The 23,776-nt window shown below is 45.9% G+C and overlaps 1 non-coding gene and 1 pseudogene across 1 annotated transcript; both read left to right on the forward strand.

The window, feature by feature from the left end:
- LOC123618879 (N-alpha-acetyltransferase 11-like) overlaps window positions 1-21,503 on the forward strand; it is a 47,992-nt pseudogene extending 26,489 nt beyond the window's left edge.
- Window positions 13,924-14,000, forward strand: TRNAV-AAC (transfer RNA valine (anticodon AAC)). The gene has a single exon. It is a non-coding gene; the product is annotated as a tRNA-Val (tRNA).
- Window positions 21,504-23,776: the final 2,273 nt, after the last annotated feature.

A 23,776-nucleotide genomic window follows, 5' to 3' on the forward strand; every position in this document is an offset into this window, starting at 1 on the left:
GGGTGAGCATGGGCAAGTGTGCATGAATATGTATGAGTGTGTGTGTAAATGTGGGTGCATAGGTGAGTGTAGGGGTGTGTGTGTGTGTGTATATGTGTGTGTGAATATGTGAGTGTATGCCTGAACATGGGGAAGCGTACGTGTTCCTGACTGTGTCTGACTGTGTAATGTGTGCGAGTGTTGGTCAGGGTGGAATGGGGCCAGAGGAAGTCTAGACTGTCTACAGAGTGCTAAGTCATAGTGGGAGGGGACCCCCCACCCTGGCAATGAGCCCCAATCACCAGGAAACAGGTAGGAAAGAGAAAAGTCATGTGGGCCACCAGCCCTCCAGTCACTTCCTGATTATTATCCACAGGCCCTCAGAGGAGCAGAGGAGCGGGGGAAGACTCTTCTTGGCCAAGGGAGCACCTGGTTACAGCTGGCATCCTGGTAACCATCACCAAGGACTGGGAGTACTTCTGGGAACAGTAGGAGCCAGCAGGCGGGGGCAGGTCCTCAGATGCTATATTTACAGGTCTGGATTTAGCACAGGACCTTGAGATGGGGGACCGAGCTCCTAAGTTTTCAAAATGCCCATCTCCCTGGCAACCTTGTGCAAGGGATGTTTTTCAGGAGCTCACAGAGGTTGGGTAAATTGCTCAAAGTCACACAGCTAAGATATTCAGAACTAGAGCAGGACCCAGGTCAAGGGTTTTTCCACCATAGTTCAGATAGGATGGTACCCGCAAAAGCCCTATGCTAGTCATTCCCTGCACATGAGAACCCAGGCAGTGATGCCAAGTGCCACCAGATTTCACCGTGGCTGTTATGAAACAGGTTGACCCCTGTAGTCTTAGCTAAGCAGTTCTTTTGCCAATTCCCATGCCAAACCCCTCAGCCAGGAAGCAGCTGGTATCTTGTGTACGGAAAGCCCATGAGCAGGGTGACAGAGCAACTGGCACACAAGGGCACAGGTCAAACAGAACTGCCTTCAATTTGAAGGGCTGAGGTAGGGTTCTGGGGGTGGGGGAGGGCCCCTGGGGAAGGACGGGCTGGCCAGAGCATTGAGGGTGCTTGGGGAGCTCAGGACGGGGACTACTTACCAACCAGCAAGGAAGCATTTTGATATTTAAATAATTCTGGCACATTCAGGCTGCATCCTGGTGTTTTCAGTCTTCTCAGGGATAGAACATAAGGAAGCTCCTCTCTCTGTCCTTCTTTTGTCCCCTGCGCCCTTGCATTTTGGACCAGACACGATACTAGAGGCTGAAGACATTAAAACCGGATCCCTGCCTGCTGCCCAGGAGCTCCTGTCCCACTTTTCTAAGAGCTATTCTCTCAGGAATCTGGCCCCAACCCCAGGCTGCGGAGGTGTCAGGTGGGTACTGGTCAAGGGCAGTGTGCTCCCAGGGCCTAGGACCTGGTCCTGTTTCACTACGTCCAGATGCATCATGCATGCAGGGCACTCAGGCCAGCTCTAGACCTCCGCTCCCCACTGTCTCATTTAGTCCTCACAGCGGCAAATACACTCATGAATTCTTCGGGCTAAAGAGGCTTCCTCACTTTGAAGAGAGGGGTGAAAAGGCAGGGTATATAGCTCAAGTGGTAGAGTGCATGCTTAGTATACATGAGGTCCTGGGTTCAATCCCCAGTCCTTCTTCTAAAAATAAGCCTAATTACCTCTGCCCCACTCCCCAAAAATTATAAATAAAAATGAACAGGAATAAAGCAGACCTGTGGCAGGTCCTGTGGGGCAGTGCCAGCTGTGTGCATGGCAAAGAGCTCCAGCTGTGTGTATCTTTTTCTTCTTTTTTTTCTTTTTAATAATTTTTTGTTTGATTTGGGGTGGGAGAAGGGAGGTAATTAGGTTTATTTATTTATCTACTTATTTTAATGAAGGAACTGGGGAGTGAACCCAGGACCTCATACATTTGTTAAGCACATACTCTACCACTGAGCTATACCCTCTCCCCCAACCACTCTGAACTCAAAGTCCTGAGGGAGGGAGCTGGAATGCCAACCCCACCAAGACTGCCACAAGGAGAGAGATTCCCCCTAAAAAGGAAATCTGTGTGCTGCTTTCAGAAGAAGGGCAGAATACATGCTGGACAGATGGATACCACAAACGTCCCCAACTGGTTTCTGCGGGAGAAGGGTGGTGCTGTGGGAAGAGCATGGACTCTGTGGCAGGGACCCCTAGTTAAGACCCCAGCCCAGGCACGTCTGCTCTGTAACCATGGACATCCCCCACTTATAACCCGACACCAACTTCCAGCTGCTTCTAGGAAAAAGCCCCAAATACTTTGAAGGCTTGGTGTGATCTGGCCCTCATCTGTCCCCAGACCCATGGCCTGGGCCTGAGCCATCCTTTCCCTCTGCAAAGCTCTCCTCTCCCTCCTTCCCTCTCTTCTGCATAGTTAATGCCTCAGCCTTCAACCCTCACTCAAGGGCCTCACCTGCCTGAGAAAACTGTCTGTATGAGTCAGGGATCCCCAGAGAAACAGAATATCTCTATCTCTATCTCTATCTCTGTCTCTGTCTCTGTCTCTATGGGTATATATGGAGATTTTAAGGAATTAGCTCACATGGTTGTAGGGGCTGACAAGTCTGAAATTCACAAGGCAGGTAGGCCAACTGGAAATTCCAGTGAGAGTTCATGTTGCAGTCTTGAGTCTGCAGTCAACAGGGCAGCAGATCGGACACTCGGTCAAGTTTCTGTTGCAGTCTTGAGGCAGCCTTCTTTTTTCTGAACTCTCAGCCTTTGCTTGTAAAACCATCAACTAATTGGATGAGGCCCACCCATATTATGAAATGTTATCGGCTTTACTTAAAATCCACTGATTATAAATGTTAATCACACCTAAAAAATGCCTTCACCCCAACATCTAAGCTGGTATTTGACCAAACAGCTGGGTACCATAGTGTAGCCAAGTTGACACATAAAATTAACCATGACACTCTTCCTGACCTCTAGGAAAGATCAGCACCCCCTTGGCTCCCCCACTTCTTACTTACATGCTATTCTAGGACTGTGAATCTCTCCTTCATAAAACTATGACACTCTCTAGTACTATGTGCTTAGTTTTGCTGTTCTCCACATTTTCCACGTGTGCCTAAGGTGTGAATTTATGTTAGTTTTACTCAGGACTCTGGGTGCTTGTTCAATCTGAAGATTTAGGTTTTTCTTCAATTTTGATCAATTCCCAGCTGTTACTTCTTCAGATATTGCTCCTCTCCCATTCTGTCTTTATTCTCCTGGGTATGCTAGCTAAGGTGTGCAAGATCTTGTCATTTTTTTCCCTCTATATCTGTTACCCATGGTTGCTTCCATATTTTCCCATGTTTTTTATTCTCTTCTTTTTCTTGGCTGTACTACTGGCAGAGTGATTTTTTTTCAGAGATATCCAGCTTGCTAAATGTCTCTTCAGCTGTGTCTTCTTCTGCTGTTCAAACTATCAATTTTAATAAATAATTTATTAACACCATATTTTTTATTTCTAAAACTTTGATTTGGCTTGTGTTCCATTAATTTGTTTCATATTATCCTATTCTTTATTATTACTTCTCTTTAAAAAATTCTTTAGTCATTTAAAATTTTTTTTTATGTTTCCAGATTTTTTCTATTATTTCCACTTCTTAGGGGATGGACTCTTCTGTAGTTTTTATTTTTTAAATGTTTTTGTATTTACTGGTTATTTCTTATGGTAGTTTGTTTTCATCTGTGGTTTGAAATTTTTGATTGGGAACTCACTTCAGTGGGAGTTGTTTTGTTGTGGGATGTCTATGAAAATAAACTTACAGAGTATTTTGGATTTTTCTTCTGTCAGGGCCCTAAGTTCTGGACTAACTTTTTTCTTTTAATTGAACTATAGTCAGTTACGATGTGTCAGCTGCTGGTGTACAGCATAATATCCCAGCCATGCATAATATATACATATATTCATTTTCATATTTTTTCATTAATGGTTACTAGAAGATATTGAATATAGTTCCCTGTGCTATACAGAAGATACTTGTTTTTTATCTATTTTGTTTATTTATATATTTATTTAAACATTTTTTATTGATTTATAATCATTTTACAATGTTGTGTCAAATTCTAGTGTTCAGCACAATTTTTCAGTCATACATGGACATATACACACTCATTATCACATTTTTTCCTCTGTGATTCCCTGTGCTATACAGTATAATCTTGTTTCTCTATTCTACAATTTTGAAATCCCAGTCTATCCCTTCCCCAAAATTTTTTTGTTTGTGCGGGTTTTTGGGTGAGAGCAATTAGGTTTATTTTTATTTATTTAATGGAGGTACTGGGGATCGAACCCAGGACCTCATGCATGCTAAGGATATGCTCTACCATTGAGCTATATCTTCCCCCTCTATCTATTTTTATGTACAGTAGTTAACATTTACAAATCTCGAACTCCCAAATTTATCCCTTCCCACCCCCTTTCCCCTAGTAACCATAAGATTGTTTACTATGTCTGCAGATCTGCTTCTGTTTTGTAGGTGAGTTCATTAGGATCCTCTTTTTTCTTTCTTTCTTTCTTTTTTTTTTTTTTTTAGATTCTACGTATGAGTGTTATCATACGGTATTTTTCTTTCTCTTTCTGGCTTACTTTACTTAGAATGACAATCTCCAGGTCCATCCATGTTGCTGCAAATGGCATCATTTTATTCTTTTTTGTCACTGAGTAGTATTCAATTATATAAATATATCACTGGACTAACTTTTATGTTAACTTTTTGGCACAGGAGTCCTGGGATCAGTGGCACACCAAGGAAGGGGGTGCAGTGGGAGCAGTCCACCTCTCCCCTCCACGAGGGACAGGCCTGGACCGGCCGTCTTTCACAGGAACTTTTCTCCCCCCGAAGCCCAGGATAGTGAGGAAATTGTGTTGCTCTTTCTGCAGGCTTGATTGGTAGAGTTTTCCCAGCCTCCTTTTTCCCTGACTAGTTTTCTCTTTAAAACTCTAAGCCTTAAAAGGGTAAGTTCAGAGGCATACATTCCAGCTCTTTTGCCTCAAACAGCCTAGGGCTGCCTCCTATCTTTGAAAGGGCCTTTAGAATGGACTTAGGGCCTTTATCTAGTCAAAAACCCCATGAGTCATAGGCTTAGCTCTCACTCCTCATTCTGGCTTTGAGTTCTTGCACTATCTCTGGAATCTCAGAATTTTCCTTTCTTTCTTTTGAGCTTGGCTGTGCATTTTCAAGTGTTTTACTTATGTTTTTGCAGCATTTTTTTATGGTGGCAAGAGAGGGGCTGTCTGAAATACCTCAACCTGGCATGTGGCCAAATGTGTTGATTTGTGTATTATCCAAGGAATAGTGATCTCCCCTACTAGACTGTAAACTCTGTGAGGCAGGGACTGCATTGGCTTTTGCTTCCAAAAAGGACTGAGCATGTGGTGGGAGTTCAATCAATATTCTTAAATGAATAAATGAAGATAGTCCTTCTGGGGCTATTAGTACCTAATTCTTAAGACTGTTGGAAGAATTTAGCAAGAGAAAGTATGTCAAATGCTTGGTATATGGTGGGAGCTCAGAGATGTTATCTATTAATATAATCACGTCTATTAAGGCAAAGACTCTACCATGATGGTTTCCCTGTAAGTCAGCTCCCACCCCTCACCTCAGGCTTTAGTCCTGGCCTAGTTTGGGGCACAGGTTCTGTGGGTGTGGCCTCCTGCCTTCCTCAGAGTACAGAGGCCTGCCCTTCCCATCAGAATAGCCACAGCATCTCAGTTTTAGCCTGAACCCCAAGGCCTGAATATGTATTGGCTAAAGTGGTCCTGCCGCCACCCTCCATTGATTCTGTCCTGTCCAGAGTCCCTGACCATGCCATCACCAGAATATGGCCAAGGGTTTTCTGTAGAAATCTCATATTTGAGAGGTTTATTGAGGAAAAATGCATTTAATAAGTAACCATTGATTTATTTTTGCATTTTAATTAACCAAAGGCATTCAACTGCCAGGGCTTCCAATCAGCATGATATGGGAAGATAATTTGAGCCCAAAGCAAGGAAACATAATATTTTAATCAGGCTCTGATGCTTTTCCTGGGTGAACGCATTGGGAACACTCCTCCCATTTCTAACCCAGGGATTTGAGGACTCCAAATGGAAAGTCCTGTGCTAGGGGGACCCACCACTAGCAGCAGTGCCTTGCAAATCAGACCTAAAGAGGACGCACAGGGACTTCTAAGATGGCACCCAAGTGCACCCTTATAAGCATTACAATTCCCAGAAACTAGGTGGCAATGATGAGAGGCAGGAGGGGTACTGACAAGGCTTACAATAGGATTTATGTAGCCTCAGGAAAAAGAATTTAAAACATAGGGTGTGTGTGTGTGTGTGTGTGTGTGTGGTGGGGTTAACACCTCCTTGGGCAAGTTGGAAGGTATACTCAACTAATGAGGGGAACTTTGAGCTAGGGACTAAAAATAATAAGATATTAAATGCCTATTATGTACCAGACACCCTATTTAACTTAATACAACCCCACTTTACAAATGAGAAAGCTGAGTCAGAGGAATCTTAAATAATGTTCTGGACACTTCTGGAGACCCCTCCCACTTGGCCAAGTTTATGTTGTGGTAGAAGCTTAATGTTTCCATTGTCTGACTTGAGAGTGTTCAAATTATTCATCTTAATTAAGTAAGACTAAGTCTTGTTTTGACAGAGACTCTCACCCCACAGATTTTCTTTACCTCTTCTGTTTTAGAAGCCAAGAATGAAAAGGGTTGAGAGGGAGAGCTGATCGCACACCATGCAGGATCTACTTCTGAAAGGCAGCCTTTCTGCTGGTAGAAAGGACAGTCGGGACGGCCTCAGGCTGGCCTGACTCCCCACACTACTGGTCCTTAGAGTCTTGAAAGCCAGCAAGTACTTTCCTCTGCAGAAATAGCTGTCTGGGTTCAAAACTGAGTCAAATAACATCCCTTACCTAAACAGATCTGGTGGTCGTTTCATGAGTGGACACTTATTCTCTTAATTGGGATGTTTGTTCCTACTGTGTGCCAGGCGGTTTCAAGGGGAGAGGGAGCCAGTCTAGACAGGTGACCATAGGCAACCTCTCAGAGGTGGTGACATTTGAGCTGAGACTTGACTGGACTTCCAAACATGAGCAGATCTGGGGAAACAGGGTTCCAGACAGAGGAAACAACAGGGGGGGATGGAATTGTGCAGGGATGGGCTTGGCCATTTCTAAGAAAAGAGGGAATCCTGGGAGGAGTTTTCCAGGGATAAATTCCCACAATGGGTGACAGCACCAAAAGTTATCGACATTTTGATGACTGGATTGTTTCCAGAATGAACTTATGTCAGATCTTATATCCAGTTGTTAATAGTCATTATCCCTGGAGAGTAGGATTCAGAGGTTGATAGAAAGAGAAAATAGACTTTATAGTTTCCATCTTCTGCATGAGTTGAATTTCATGCCAAAAAATGTATATCATTTTTACAATTTAAACTGACCTAATATTTTAGAACATTACTAATATTATCGGTGGTAGATACAGTGTTTTATTTTTCTAAATATCATATATGCATATATAAATTCCATTGCATATATGAATTACTTCATACCAAAAACCTGATTTTTATAAAAAGTATTAATTTATACACTACCAGGTAGCTCTAAATGTGACAGTTTCATCACATATGCACGAGGATTGACAATTATTACTCTTTAACATTTTTCCTCTTTATTTGTGTTCGGACTCTGGTTTGCTCTGATGTTAGATAAGTCATTTTTTCCTCTACAAGTTTCAGTTTTTTATCCAATGAGAAGAAAGACCCGACCAAGTGCTCAATTCTGTAACAGAATTGGTCAGGAAATTAAATAAAATAGTACATGGGAAGGCACTCAGCATTTTTCAAATGCAATAGACTAGAACAGGGGAAAGAGAGAATTAGAAAGGAATTTCCACCTGGAATGGATTCCCCCTTTATCTACATCTCACCAAGGCCAGGGGCTTCTCCCATTCACCCGGCTCTGCCTGTTACCTAAATTCTGTCTCAAATATTCAGAAACCTAAGGCTATACAGTGTGACATGTTAATTGCTTTGCATGAATTAATGATGACATCCCCTCGAGGAAGGTCCAGTGAAGGCCTGATTTCCTGAGGGTGGCATTTTAGGTATTAGTGAGCAGGCAGAGGAGAGGAGATAATTTAGAGGGGAAGGGTGGTCTTTCTAGATACTAAAATTACAGAGGGTTGGATGGGTTGGGAAGAGTATCAACTGAGGTTTTACAAAGAACTAGGTTCTAGTCTGGGTTTTTCAGTGACTAGCTCTGAGCATGTCAGGTCTCTTTACCTTCCTGGTTTCAGTTTCTTGAGCTGTGGGTCCCAAGAAATGGGGCTGTGAATTTGCCCTGTCTGTTTCATCACAGTGTTTTAGGAATTTGGTGAACCCATGGACTTAAAGAAGCTTTGAAAATGGAGAGGCTTTGTGGAAACACAAGGGTTTATTGCTGCTATTCAACAACTGCCCTTGTACCCAGCACAGTCACACAAGGATGCTCACGTGATGTCTGCCGACCCAGGCTGGAGGGAAGGACTCCTCTCACTGGTTCCCAGTGTCATGGACAGAGCCTGAGCTTTGACTCTAGGCAGAACTTAGTTTATACCTTAGTTCTGCCATTTACTGTCTGCTAGTTATTAAACCTCCCTGTGGTCAACATCACCTATATTTGCCAATATCCAGTGTTCCTCCCCTTCCCAGCACATGGAAGACTTAGCCCCCTAGCAGCTGGGTGAGGCTATGGGATTAGTTCTGGCTGCAGAAGCTTACTTTCAGGCTGAGGGAAAAACTCATGCACAATTCTCTAGTCTCTCCTTTCCCCTGACATGGCAACTGTATTGGAGGTCTTGTGTTGACATGGTGGGCCAAAAGATCAAAGCAGCCAGGCTCTTCAAGTCGCTGCATGGAAGGCAACTGTGTGAGTGGCAAATACACTCTGTGTAAAACCACTGAGAGTCCTGGGGCTGCTTGTTACTATAGCACAACCCAGCCTATCCTGACTAATACATAATCTGAGTATCGGTTTCCCCTCCCCAGGGAGAGTGATACCCATTTCACATGCCTGTGGTGAAGATTTAATAAGAGAATGTGTGTCAAGCTCTTAGCTCAATCTTTGCTCACAGAAGAGACCACTAAATGTTCAATTCTTGCCCTCCCCTAGCAAGATGGTCATTCTTGGCAAAAGCAGACAAGGCCACCTGAATAGACCTTCCCACGGATCTCTGGGCATAGCAATGAGGTCAGTAGCTCCTCTTGGAAGCAGGCATACAATCCTTATTAAGCAGCAGGTATTATGAGTTTGTCTCTCCACACTTCCCAGTTCTTTCCACATAAATCCCAGGGCAGTAATTTGGGATTGTTGAGAGACATGGCACTGAAAGCTCCTGATGACCACCTTCCATTTACAACAAGCTGTGGCAAGTCCACGTTCCCCAGACCACTGCCACCAATTGGCCTCCATCCACAGCAGGGTTGGGGAGAGGGGCACTGGATGGTTGGGGTTGGGAGGGAGCTTTACTCCCTCATTTACCATGAATTTCCCCTTAGTGCCAAAAGGACTCAGTCCATCTGCATTTGGTAGAGCCTCTGAGCCTCACTGAGTCCATGCCTTGACTCTAATAACAAAATAATAAAAATAAGTTAATTAATAAAAAACTAAAAACAAAGCTCTGAACTGTGGGTCTTTTTTTTTTTTTTTTTTTTTGAGTGAATTTTACTGAAATGTTGGTGGTGCTAGGAGCAAAACAGAAACCTGACGCTTAATAGGGAGAAACAGAACCCCTATGGAAAAGCACCTTTCCATCCATCGTTAAGGATGACTGGATTTGCTTGAGGCGTGGTGTGGTTCTGCGTGGGGGTTTCGCATTTGACATAACCAGGCTGATGCTTTTAGCTGCATTAGGAGAGCAGTTTTTTGATTCCCACAGTGAGGGAGAGGAGAAATTAAAGAGCCCTTTGAAATTTAAATCAAGGCTATAGCGGTATTTTCCAGAGCCAGTGACTCAGGGTTGCTCACTGGGACACCTTCCCCACCAACATTCCCCCTACACACCCACTGTCTCCCTCACACACACACACACACAGATTCATCCAGGAGGTTGGGAGCAAGCAACTTGGAAATGCTTCTAGCCTAACCTTTGAAGTCTTAAAAGAAATGCAAGTCCATTTGCAAAGTCTAGGCCTGGCTGTGGGGTCCTGGGCCGGCATCAGCCCCTCTCCTGACCCACAGGAGCTGTGTGAGACAGTTCAGGAAAATGGATTCCATCCCAGCTCTCCATCTTATGAGAAACAGATGACTCCTTTCTCTGAAATGGCGAGTGCCTCCAGAAATCCATCCTTGTTCCTTCTTGTTCCAAAGCAAACACTTGCCTTGGCTTCTGTTCTCACGTCCAGACGCACTCTCCAGGAGTGGAGCTCCCGAGCCAAAGGCCTGGGACCTGAATGGAAGTCAACAAACTCTGGGAGCTGTGACCACAGAGAGGGGGACGGGTTTCCTAACAAACATTCCAGACTTACACATCACATAGGCCTTGTCCCCTTCAAAACAGGCACCTGGGGAGGGTATGGATTTACTTCAAGGCTGATAATAATTAACCAGATATCAACACGTGTGAAGCGTTTGTCAAATGTTAGGCTCTGTGCTGAGAGTTGTGTATTTTCCATTTAACCCTCCCAGCCCCATTAACAGATGAGGTTCAGAGAGATCAAGTCACATCACTAATGGGTGATGAACTGAGAGTCCAACCCAGACCCAAATCTCTCCACAAAGGCTTAGAATGACTTTCAGAACTAAGAATAAATGTCGTCTTTTTGAAATGGAGCAGGACCCTATAGGGCCTTCTCAGGACAGACACTCCCTCCCCAGCCACGTCCTCCACCTGCCTCTTGTCTGTTGAAAAACTTCAGTTAAAGAATAAGTTTAATCAAAGAACTAAGAAAATACAGAAACAAAGGCCAATAGTCAAGCAAAAAAAAAAAAAGTTTAGTCATTAAACAAAGTCAAGGACCTTTAGTTCCGCCTCAAGGGCTGGAGATAATATTCCGAGCCATATCCTTTGAGCTGTCTTTGTAGATGCCTAAACCCTCACGAGGTGGAAGAAGTTAACTACATGGTGACCAGACTGTAACCACGACATAAGCTGCCACAATTCCGAGAACTGGCCTCAAAGAAATGGAAACAAACCGACCTTGGAATTGAAGATTAACTGTACTTAAAACAACCGAGACGATGCTGATCAGATCAGCGCATGACTAACTTCAAGATGACTGTCAGAGCTGACTGTGCTGTTCTGCCTGTAGCCCCCTCCCTCTACCTTCCGTACACCCTTGAAACTCCCCTTGAAAAGCTCTTGCCCACTGATTGTCAGAGGAGGGTGGGGTTTGATCTTTGGCCAGGAGTCCACCCTCCCCCCAGGTTGCCAGCCTCCAGAATAAAGCAAACTTTCTTTTTTATCAACACGTGCCTCTCTCTGTATTGGCTTTTGAGCAGCAAGCAGCCAGACTTGAGTTTCCGTAACACTTTCAGACCCTCGCTGATGGCCTGAGGAGTCGCCTTCATTTAGGTTCAATCAGCAGAAACTGGAGCTTTTACATTCCTTCGATATTTTGCTGACATCTCATCACAGTGAGGTGTATGGGTGAGCCTCACAATCATCTTAAGGGAGGAAGCCAGGGACATTCAGAGAGGTTGAGGATCTTGGGGTAAGTGACACTGTGATAAACCCTTGGGAATGGATTTCACTTCTGGAAACAGCCAGAAGCTAGTTGGAGCAAAGTCTTCTAATCTAGGTAGTTCATCCATCTTGGCAAAATTAGGCATGTTCAATATAAATTTACATACGCCTGATCATCTCGCGTGGTACATAGGCTGGCCATCATGAAGCCAATTCCAGAACAGACATTTCAGGAATGGTTAGCAATTTCTTCCAAGTCTGAACCAACATCTGCCTCCCTGTAATTTGCTTCTGTGGTTCCAGTTGGAATCCGGGAGCCCATAACCTTGGCCTCATCACTACCCTTCTCCATACCTCACTCCATCCTAACAAACTTGGTTATCTGGTTGCCAACCCGGCAGATTAGAAGCTGCAAAATAGAAAAGATGGATGTGTACATTAGAATCACCTGGGATGTTTCCAGTTTACCAGTTCTCCAGTTCTATCCCCAGAATCTAATTTCATCTATATGGCTTGAGGCCCAGGTGTGGTTGTCTTTTGGAAGTTTATCAAGTGATTTTAACCAGGGTTGAGAACTGCTGTGTTCAGAGGAGAGGAGAAATTAAACCCCAAGAAGCTGCGCAACTAGCACAGGGAGTTACAGGAACCACATTCTACAGCTGAGCGTTAAGCCACTGTCCACCTGCCCCTTGCTTCCTCTGGACACACCCGCCCTGCTCCCTGGCACTCCCTGAGTGTGGGTCCTGGCAGGGACAGCACGGGGGCAATAGTCTGCAGTCTGCCCAGTTCTGAAAGTGCTGCTCGTCACCCCCAACCTTGTTTGGTTCCTTGTGACATCTGCGTGGGGATGGACTGTCCGGAATGCTGGAAAGCTGAGTGCAGGTTATGCCCAGGCACTCCTGGGTGCTGGCTGCTCAGCCCCCACACAAGAACATGGCCCTGGAGATGTGGATTCGGGTCCAGAACCATGAGAGGCTCATGTTTGTGGACATTCTCTTGATTTGCACTTAGATTGTTAGAAGTCCATTCTTCTGGAACCATGACACAAGCCCTACTAGAGTGAGAAATCCGACTTTCTGCGAGATCTTACCTCCCAGGGATTGAGGTAGGCGCCCCTGCTCACCCCCTCCAGAATTCTGAGGGCCAAAGGAAGCTTGTGGAGTGAAGCTGTCTCTGTTGCTGCCTTGCTCCTGCTAAGAATAGGGATTTTGAATCCTTGTCTAATTTGACTTAATCTAGCCTTACAGGGACTGTGTGTATGTAAGCATCATCATCCATTACCTTTGTATGTATAATGCTGATGCTTTACATAACCACATGCTGGAGACGTGAGGACAGTTGGCCTCCTGGCCCTGACACCAAGACTGAGAGGAATAATAGGCCTCAAGGAACTAAGGCAGGGATTGTCTCCAGTGTGGCTCCTCAGGGCAGAGTCCATTGACCCCGCCAGGCCTTGCCTCAGTCCCTGTCTCTGTTTCCCTATATCTCAGCTTCTCTAGTTGTCTCTCTTACTTTAGCCCATATTTCTCCCAGATGCTCTGGTCCTGACTCGCTGTTACCTTTCTGCTCCTCACAGAAACATTTACGGGGCTGCTACTCCCCTTACCTTTCCCTTCCATGGCTGTTCCCACCCCCTTTCCTCAGTTCAAGGATATACTTTACCTAGGAAACAACAGGAGCGAATTTCAGGCCAAGAACAAGGCATCATTATAATGATTAACTCAGTTGACCACCATCTACACACATGGATACATATATATTGCTTCCATAGATGCAAATTCATTTGGTCCATCCTCAGTATAATGACTAATTTTATGGGCCAACTTGACTGGGTCACATGTGCCCTGATATTTCATCAAACATTATTCTGGAAGCATCTGTGAAGGTGTTGTGGTGTGAGATTAGCAGTGAAATCAGTAGGTGGAAGGAAGCAGATGGCCCTCCTTAATGTGGGTTGGCCTCATCCAATAGGTTGAAGGCCTGAATAGACAAAAAAGCTTGACCTTCCTCTGGGTAAAAGAGAATTCTTCCTGCCTGGTGGCCTTTGAACTGGGATGTTGGCTTTTCTTCTGCCCTTGGACTCAGACTGAAACATCGGCCCTTGCTGGGTCTTGAGCTGCTGGCCTTCACACTGAACTATTACCCTCAGCATTCCAGCTTGCCGTCTTTCCCTGAAGAGCTAGGGACTTGTTCATCTCCACAATCATGTGAGCCAATTCATTATTAGGACTCTCTTTCTCATGGGGGTGAATGTATAGCTTAGTGGTAGAGTGCATGCCTAACATGCATGAGGTCCTGGGTTCAATCCCCAGTACCTCCACCAAAAAAGTAAATAAACCTAATTACTTTTCCCCCTGAAAAATAAAACAAAACAAAACAAAACAGAAATCTCTTTCTCTATGTATATACATCCCACTAGTTCTGTTTCTCTGGAGAACCCGGGGTAATCATCACCTTGCCTTATCATATTGCTAATGAGCTCATTTTGCAGATAGAGGAAATATTTCAGCATCAGGGCCACCAACCTTCCACTCAGCTGTGCACTGCCCAGCCCTCTCTGGCAGCACCACCTAGTTTTTGCTCACTCTAGCTCTGCTCTCCTGCTCCCCTTCCCCCTCCCCATTCTGCAGCTTCTTTTGTCAAGGGAGGGGGGGAAGGTGGTAGAGGGGAAAGCACCGTCTCTATCCTCCTTTCTCCACCCCCCACCCCATCTGGCCCAGCAGGTACCTGGACCTAGGATCTGTGATTCTTCCCTGGGGAAGGGTTCTTTCCTGGGGAGTTGGGCAAATCAGTATTCATGGGGACATTAAATTCACACACTGCCTTCCCTGATTCTGCAGTCACTTCTTTTTTAAAACGGTTGAAAATATTTCAGAACCCCCATGACTCCATTTGGTTGTCAAGCCACACCATTGTTTGGGAGAGAAGGCTGCATTTCCTGGAGACTGGGTCTTTCTAATCTCCATTTCTTTCCCCACCTCTTTGCACATTCCTTTCTCACTCCAGATAATCTCCTCCTGCCTGCAGGTTTATTTCCAAAACAATTCAGGGAAAGGTGTTTGACTCACTTTTTGACCTGCTGCTTCGGAGATACCTGGGGAGAAGTTAGCTTCTTCTTGGCCTTAGGCTGGGTAGTTTGGGTGTAACAGCAAATGTGTACTGACTTTTGGACAGTAGAAAGGAAGGAAAGAAAGAAAGAACAAAGGAGAGGAAAGCAAATAAGAAAGGAACTCGCTAGCAACACTCAAGAGCTAAGTTTTATGATCTTTATGGTAGTAATTCTCTAGGAAAAGGCTATGCAGATTACTTTGGGCCAGTCAGGAGCAGGGGGCACCCACTACCACAGTGAACCATGTATCTGCTTCAAGATTATGTTTACCCAAGTTTTTCTTCCATACTCAGTATTTGAAGACACTTCTGTTAAAAATTTTTCTTCCTCTGAGCATACAGAGAAACAGGTCAGGGAAGGGACTTGCTCAGGATGATGGAGCAGGTGGGAGACAGGAAGATATCTGAGGCCTGGCCAGTGTCCCTTCTGAGCCTTTTCCTCCAGGCTGGGACCTGGAGGCATGGTCCTAAGCTCTGCCAAAATAGAGTTAGAGACTAGAGAATGTGGAGGAGGGAGTGTGGGAGAGGGACTTGAAGAAAAGGCTGGTGGGAGGGTGCCAGGCAGGCCATGAGGTAATAGTCCCAGAATCCTCCAGCCCTTTGATTAAAGAACCATTTAACTGCGAATTATTATCCTGGCAATTGTTTGTGTCGGTAATAATAGCTATAACAATGGATGCTGCAAAGGTCAACCATGGGGCTCCTGTTGCCCTAATGCACTTAGTAAGGGTTGGAGGCGGAAATGAGCTGATGAAGTTGTTTTTCCAAACACGTTTGGCTGGCCAAGGCGGTGGAGGCCTGTGAGAAACTCCAGATGGACTTCATCTCTTCTGGGTCCCAGGCAGGGACGGCAGCTAAAATTTAACTTGAACACATTCAAGGTAAGGCACATAGGGTGAGAGCTCATCTCAGCTTCTTATCTGACATGGAGGACTCTGAGTGGGACACTGGGAGGCTGGGGTGGCCCATGAGGGTGGGCACTTACTTATTTCAAGGCAGAGGCCCACCGTGGTTGCCAGAGCAAGCAGTGTGCCAGGTGTAGAGGAGCCCTGGGCCCTGGCCTCCTGAGGAGCTGCTGGGCCCCATAAGGTCTGGGTTGCCCCTTTCTGTGTGTAGTTAAATCTCACCTGGCATTGTTTGGTGGGCTTTTAGTGCTTCCCCTTCATCTGATAGTATAAAAGGAGGCCCCAAGTCGTGGAGAGACCTGCCAAAGGTCACCCTGTTGGATGGAAGCTGAGCCAGTACCAGAAGCCAGGGCCCTTCTGCTTCACCTGTCTGCAGACCCCCCACCCATCCAACCCCAACTCAACCAGAGGCAGGTAAACAGCAGCCTCACAGCTGGAGATGGTGGGGGTGGGGAGCCTAGGGGGTGCCCAGTTCTCATCCACTCTTTCCCCCTAGTCATGCCTTCCAACAAGTGCACACTGAACACTCACTAAGTGTCATGCAGTGTTACATGTGAGAGATAAGTCTGGAGTCAGATCTCGGTCACTTAATTCCTCTGAGGCTTGATTTCCTCCTCTGAGAAATGGGCAACTGTGCCTAATGCCTACAGCAAAGTGCTCCATGAAGGGTGGCTCTCCAAGATGGGGACCAGGCCCCCAAGAAGTTCATGGTCTCTCAGGGGAGCCAGATTCACCAATAACTATACTCAGTGTGTATGAACGTGATGGTTTAGGAGCAGAGGAAGGAAGAAGTAATGAACTAATGAACTATCTAACCAACTAACTAGGGTATACCAACATTTCTCTGTCCCTTACCAGCTGGAGGACCATAGGCACACTCCTCAGCCCCTCTGGAGGAGCCTGAATCTTCTTATTTGTAAAATGAGTAATAGAAATAGAACATAAATTCAGGGTTATGGATTTACAGAATTGGACATAAATACGAAGTGCCTGACACTCAGTAGGTATCAATGAAGTAGTATTAACATTTTGGGGGATAAAGTCAGGGACATCTTCACAGAAGAGGTGACATTTGATTTGGATGTGAGAGATGAGCTGAGCTCTACAAAGGCATAGAGATGTGGAGACATGGCTTATTCAGAGAAGAGTAAGCAGCTTGCAGATTCTAAGGCAGGGAGGTTGTAGGAAAGTGGGAGAGAAGACACAGGGACCGGGCTGTAATGGGCTTTGTGCATGATATAAAGAAATTTGTAAACAAAACAAAAAATTTTTAAAAAAAAAGAAAAAAGAAATCTGGACTTTTGGACAATGAGGGTCACTGGAGGTTTTTGAACTTAGGTAGGACAGGATCAAGTAACTATTTCTAGGATAGCCTGTGTTGGCATTTCTTTTTCTTTTCTTTTCTTTTTTAAAGTTTTTTTTGGAGGGGTAGTTAGGTGGCACTCCTTGACTACTGGTTTTTTGTTTGTTTTGCCGTAACCCATGTTATAAGAGCACTAATATAATAGTGCTGAACTCCTGAATATCTATCAGAAGTCCATTGGTTGCAAGTGACAGAAAACCAAACTCAAACTATGTGTGGTAGTTTTAAAATACGTCCACAAATTCTTTGATCCTCCTCTCTTCATGAGGTAGAGATGGATTCCCCTGCCTTTGGGTGTAGTCTGGGCTCAGTAACTCACTTCTAACAGACAGAATGAGTGGAAGTGACAATGTGCACTTCAGAGATGAGGTTAGAAAAGGCACCCCTCACTTGCTCTTTTGGTTAATTCATTCTGGGGGAACCAGCTGCCGTGTTGTGAGGACACTTAACCAGCCCATGCAGAGTCCAATGACAAGGAACGGAGGCCTCCTGCCAACAGCCACACAGGTGAACCACCGTGAAAGCCCACTCAGGCCTTCAGAGGCCCTGCTAGCTTCCAGCCTGACTCCTTTGCGAGACCCTGAGCCAGAACCATTCAGCTTGCACCACCCCCGAACCCCTGACCTACAGAAACTGTGAGATAATTAATGTCTATTCTTTCAGCCACTAAGTTTTGTAGTACTTTATTATGCATCAATAAATAACTAACATACTAGCTTATGGGAAAAAAAGGAAATTAACTGGTGCATACAACTGAGAATTCCAGAAGTGGGTACAACTTCATGCAAGAAATCAAAAGATGTCGTCAGGACTCAGTTTTTCTCTGCCTCTTAGAACTGTCTTCCTCTGTGCTGGCTCTTCCCCACAGGTCCCGTGTGGTGGCTCCTGAAAGCTCCAGGCTCCTAATATGCTTAGTGCTAGGATGTCCGGGGGAAAAGACTGTGTACCTCTCCTCTAGGAGTGCCAGCAAGGCTCCCTGTGTGCCATTCATTCCGATTGGGTCCCCTGCCCAGTCTTAAACCAATTGTTGTGCTCTGATTGGCCAGGCCCATCATTGCCCAGCCCTGGTGGTTAGGGGTGGGGTCAACTCTACCTGCAGCCCAGGGTGTGGGGTAGGGGAGGTGCCTCCCTAGAGGAAAACTGAGGTACAGTTGCCAGGAGAGGAAATGGTTTCTGGGCAGTGAAACAATGAGTATCTATCTATTCTACCCACATTTGCCCTGTAGTTTTCTGTGTGAGTCTCACGTGCTTTATTCCACTCTAGCCTCCTGGCTATTCCCTGAATGCTTTTGCGTCTTCATGTTGCTTAGGTCTTAAATGTTACCTATTCAATTTTAAAAAGTAACCTGCCTCTATTTCTCCCCTGTGATATTGTGATTTATAATAAGAAATATAGATTGTGCCTTCCGGCCATCCAGCCTCCACACCTTTTAGCCTGGTGGCTTTGGCCGCCTGGACTCAAACTCCCAAGGCAAACAGTATCCCCTGTGTTTGGCAGAAGCCTCTCCTCTGGTCGCTGCCATCAGACCTGCTGCCCTGTTGTCTCAGAACAATCCGGAATGTTCGGCCAGACAGCTGACGAGCATGCAACATGGCAACCTCCTTTGCCTTCCCGGGAACTAGCAGATGAAATACTGTTTCTGTCATGGCCTTTCCTGGCCCCAGCTCTCTTACATGACTGAGGATGAGGATAGCAAGATCGTGGCTATGTCCTGGCCAAGACACAGGAGGACCCAGATGGTGTCCCCCACAGACATAACACCTCACTGGCCATGAAATGTTCACACCATCACCTGGCCTGGCCCAGAAGCCAATGGACCAGGCCCTCTGGACCCTACAGAGAACTTTGGCACCAAGTACGTGTTCCTGCACATCAGGAAGAGTAACTGGGCAGCCTTGAACCTCTATCCTAACACCTCAACTTTCAGGTTAGTGAGGTGGAACCCAAATACTATGCAGATGGAGAAGATGCTCATGCTCTGAAGCTGATGACAGGTGAGCTGAGGAGGCAGCTGGGGCTGAAGGAGAAGGCAGGTGCGTGGTGCTGGGCTCCAGGGAGAACCAGGAGACCCAGGGCAGCATGCTTCCTAGTTCTGAGGAGGCCTGTCGGGAGGAGAAAAACCCCGGCCCCTGACAATAGTGACTGTGACAGCAAGGAACCCAGCAAGTCCACGGAATGCAGAGATGTCCAGGACAGCTCAGAAGACTAAGATTCCACCTCCTAGAGCCCGCTTAAGCATTGCAGGTCCTCATGTTTTGGCCATGTCGGCCCTCTGAGCCCTGGCTTGGCCTGCGTCTGCTCTGCTGCTTCTGCTCTGGGGTCCCCTCACAGTAACCCCAAAGGCTTCTCACTCTCGCCTCTCAGCCTTCCTCATACCCTACAGGGATCATGAAGGAATACGAGGACGCAAGAGCCTGATGCACAAGGGCCAAGAAAGTGTGAGGTCTGCCACCACAGAGCCTTCCTTGGCCTGCTCACACCATGCCGCCATTTTATTCTGCTTGCAGTAGTCCTGCACTGGGTGTGGTTGTCTTGCAAGGTTCTCTCTTCCTAGAATGCTGAACAGGGAGCAGGGCAAACTCCTGAAGCTCCTCTGCCTTCGGGTTTTGCCATTATTTATCTGGGTTTTCATCCCTGAGGGGATGGTCATGCCCCCTCATGCCCCCTCCCTCTTCCTTCTTTGCCTTTTCTGATAGAAGTATTCTGTTTCCTCTGCCTTTCTCTGGGGACCTGTCCTCTGTCGAGTCCTCCCCTCCCTTGAGGTAGGCTCCTTCTCCTTCCCAGCGGGAGAAAGGGGTGAGGAAGGGCTTCTACTATGCAGTCAGAATTTGGAGATTTTAAGAAAAGGACAACCAGTAATTAAATTGGGACATCTAATCTGAAAAAAAAAAAGGAGAGAGAAATGTATATTTGATTTTTGTCCTGTTTTTGGCACAGAGCTCCTAAAACCCTCAAAATTTCCTAAGTTATAAGAGCAATAAAGATGTCTTGGTATTCATAACAAACCCCTTTCAACCACACCAGAGTTTATGTTAATAAGATGACTTTTGGAAAGCACCTAAGGATGGGGGCTGGTTGCCAAGGAAACTAACCTTGTTTTTGAAGGGTTGGAACTCTCAGCCCCACCCCTGTGACTTCCAGGGAAGTGAGAGCAGTTGGAGGTTGAATCAATTGCCAGTGGCCAGTGATTTAATCAATCATGCCTATGTAATGAAGCCTCCATAAAAACCCAATAAGCATAGGGTTGGGGTGGGGAGGGGGTGAATTCAGGTCGGGTAGGTGGTTTCAGAGAGTTTTTGGGTTGGTGAACATGTGGACATTTGGGGAGAATGAAATGCCAGAGAGGACATAAAAACTCTGCACTCATTTCCACATACCTTGCCCTATGCACGTTTTCCAAATGGTTATTCCTGAATTATATCCTTTTATAATAAACTGGTAATCTAGTAAGTAATATGTTTCTCTGTGTTCTCTTAGCCACTTTAGCAAATTAATTGAACCCGGGGAACCAGTGGGTTGGAAGCACAGGTGGCAATCCTGACTTGCAATTGGCATCTGAAGTCCTGTCGGACTGAGCCTTAACCTGAAGCTGTTTCCAGGTAGATAGTGTCAGAAATGAGTTAAACTGTGTGTAGGACACCCAGCTGGTGTTGAAGAATTGGTTGGTAGAGTTGGAAAACCCACACATCAGGTCCCCACACCCTCTAGTCCCTTTCCCTGCTTTATCTTTTTTCCTGAATTCTATCATATTATTTTCCTCGTTTATCTTATTAGAAGATAAATATCACATTGGAATGTGAGCTCCACAGGGCAGGGATTTTTGTCCATTCTGGTCACTGCTATACCCTCTGTGTCTAAAACAGAGTCTGGCACATAGTAGGTACTCAATATATAATGGCTGAATATATGAATGAATGTTCGCAACCATCCTGGGAAGTAGGTAGGATGAAGAGGATTCTCCTGTTATAGATAAGGACAGTGAAACTTGAGAGAAGGATCCTGTTGGCAAAAAGATTAAAAAGAAAAAAAAAAAACACTTTAATTGTTGAGTGCTAATGAGAAAACAGCAGAGGGGAATTTAATGCATTACAGGGTGTTCCCACCAAATGAAGGTTAAATGATGCCCTGATGCGGTGGTTCAAATAGAGAAAGTAGTAGGAGAGTTGAGTCATCGCCCGGCGTGTGGCGATACAGGCGTCCCGAACACAAAAGAAGCACCTGCTGCATAGCAGTCAGAGCTTACATCATGCTGGGAGTAGTAGTTTAATTTCAGCAAATAACAAGTCATGCTTAAGTTAATATGGCTCGTTTGAATCTTACTGGTTTTATAGTTTCTGTGAAATAGAATTTGTAAGCATGTTTTGATTTTATCTTGATTGTAAACCTTGAGAAGTTTGTGCCTAGTTTTATGTTTGCTCACATTTAAGGAACATTAAAACAAAAATTAAGTAACTTTGTGAGAATTTGTATCCTTTATAAAGGAACTTACTTAGTATTCCAGACTGAGAAACACTGTTTCTGATACTCAAACACTCTTGTCATTGACGATGTGAAGGAGGAGCCTGAGAAGGATGTTCTTAGAACAGGACTCAGCTTAAAGACCATCTGGTGAGTCCAGCTCTCTCAATTCGCAGGGCTTTTCCTCTGATGTTACCCTGCTGCCCAGAGAAGGAGGCCTGCTCCCAAAAAGCAATCCTATTATTTCCGTGGAGTGACCTGAGTGGGCATCTAGGGTTGGATTTCTGTGGAAGACCAGGGGGACCCAGTAGCTAAGAGGGAGAAGCTGGGGTTGACTAGACTCCCATGCAACTCGCTCCCCTAGCCTGGAATTGGCCTGCCAGCTCCCAAAGCAGGGTGGGGGGTGGGGGGCTGTTTTTACTCACCAGGAATTTCCCAGCTGTGATTTGGGCATTTTGCTCAGTTTGTGCTAGGAACCAGAGACAGCTGGGGGAGAGGCCCCCCCCCCCCATTCCTTGGAGGGCTCAGGTTGGGCAACTATCAGGTACAACTATCTCCTGCTCACAAAGCTGACCCCAGGGTGGCTATCTGAGAGGGAGATTTCTGAGGCTTCTGCTTGGATTTGATCCCTGGACTTTGGGGGACAGATGTAAACAAAAAAAGATGAAAAAGAGGGCACCAGACAGGCCAGATAGTCCATCACCAGAGAACTAAGACTTGAGAAGTGGGTAGGGTGTGAGAACTAAAGAGATTTTTCTGCCTGCTCCAGGCCAGTCTTTTAATAGAGATTCTGCAAGAGGGACACAGCTGATTGTCTTTCCTCCCCTGATGGGCCTGTTGTGGGAGGGGCAGGAACTGGTGCGGTTGGCTGAGGGCTTAGGCCTGAGGGCTGAGAGCTGCTAGCTGGGGCAGCAGGGTACCTAGTGTGATGGCCTAGTCAATTTCTCCAGCACTGGTTTCTTGGGAGGTCAGAGGACTTATGAGATGCTTACGTGGGCTACTGGCTTCCCCGGGCCTCCCACAGATTGTTGGGGGAAAGGAAGGCACAGAGATGGAATTTGATGAGGGCTGTTTTTCGTTCAGCCAAGATTGGACTGGAGCATCTATTGTATCCAAGGCCCTGTGTTAGGTGATGTGGGGGAAACTAAGACTGCATGGGGACAGTAGGAAATAAAATGCCAACAAAGGACTAGAATAAAGCAAAAATTGCTCTCTCAGTTACAAATGGTGTGCTGTGGGAGTTCAGGGGAAAGTGAGTTCATGAGTTAGATTGCTATTGGGAGAGGGTATAGCTCAGTGGGAGAGTGCATGCTTAGCATGCATGATGCCCTAAATTCAATCCCCAGTACATCTGTTAAAAAAATAATAATCAAATAAACAAATGAGTTACATTGTTATTGCGACTGGGAAAAAACTGAGGCCTCTGGCTTTCTGAGCTAGAAACTGTAGATTTCTCCCCTCCTTCTAGCCTTCTGCAAATACCACCATGTCCTTAGCTCTTGGGAAGAGCCCATAAGGAGCCTATTACCATTAGGCTGCAAGGTCAGAGGTTCAGGACACACTGAAGGAAAACCCCAGATCTCTGGGCTGGGAGGCCCATGGTTCTTTTAGTTTTCAGAATCTTGCAGATACTACTTGCTTGTGTTTCCCTCACAGGGCGTGTGTGGTCAATTACTCACCATGAGGTGGGAAAAAGGCCTTTATGAGTGGCTGAGGCAGGCCAGGCTCCGGGCTGGCAGTTTGCATTCTTCACGTCACTGCACATGTCAGTGCAGTTCGTTTTTGCCCTCAGACTGTGCCATCAGTAACTATCTGTTGGATAGATGAGTTCTAGGGGAGGAATCCCATGGTTTGGTCCCAACCAGATTAGGAGGACTGGGAGGACCAGGGCTCTTCTCTGAGTCTCTTAGCATCCTGCCTGGCACAAAGTGGGTGCTTGGGAAGTACTCCCAGAACTCACAGACATAATTCCTCCCTCTTTCTAAGGGAAGTTGGGCCATCTACTCCAGAGCTAAGTTCTTTCAGCAGCAAAATGCCTCTGGCTTTCTGAGTGACTCATCGCCAGCTCAGCTGGGGCAGAAGCAGCTGCCTAGAGGGCTGGTAATGGATTGGGCTAGTGTCTCAGAACCTGCTGCTGCTGAGTCTGGAGTACTTTTGTCGAGTAGCTCCAGAGAAAGGCCTGACTGGTGGAAAGAACATTAGTGTTCTCTTCCCGGCCACCAACTTGAGTCGTGGTGCAAACCCACTGGCTGTAGCATGGC

The sequence above is a fragment of the Camelus bactrianus genome, chromosome 6 (assembly GCF_048773025.1).
Source record: "Camelus bactrianus isolate YW-2024 breed Bactrian camel chromosome 6, ASM4877302v1, whole genome shotgun sequence".
Lineage (NCBI taxonomy): Eukaryota > Metazoa > Chordata > Mammalia > Artiodactyla > Camelidae > Camelus > Camelus bactrianus.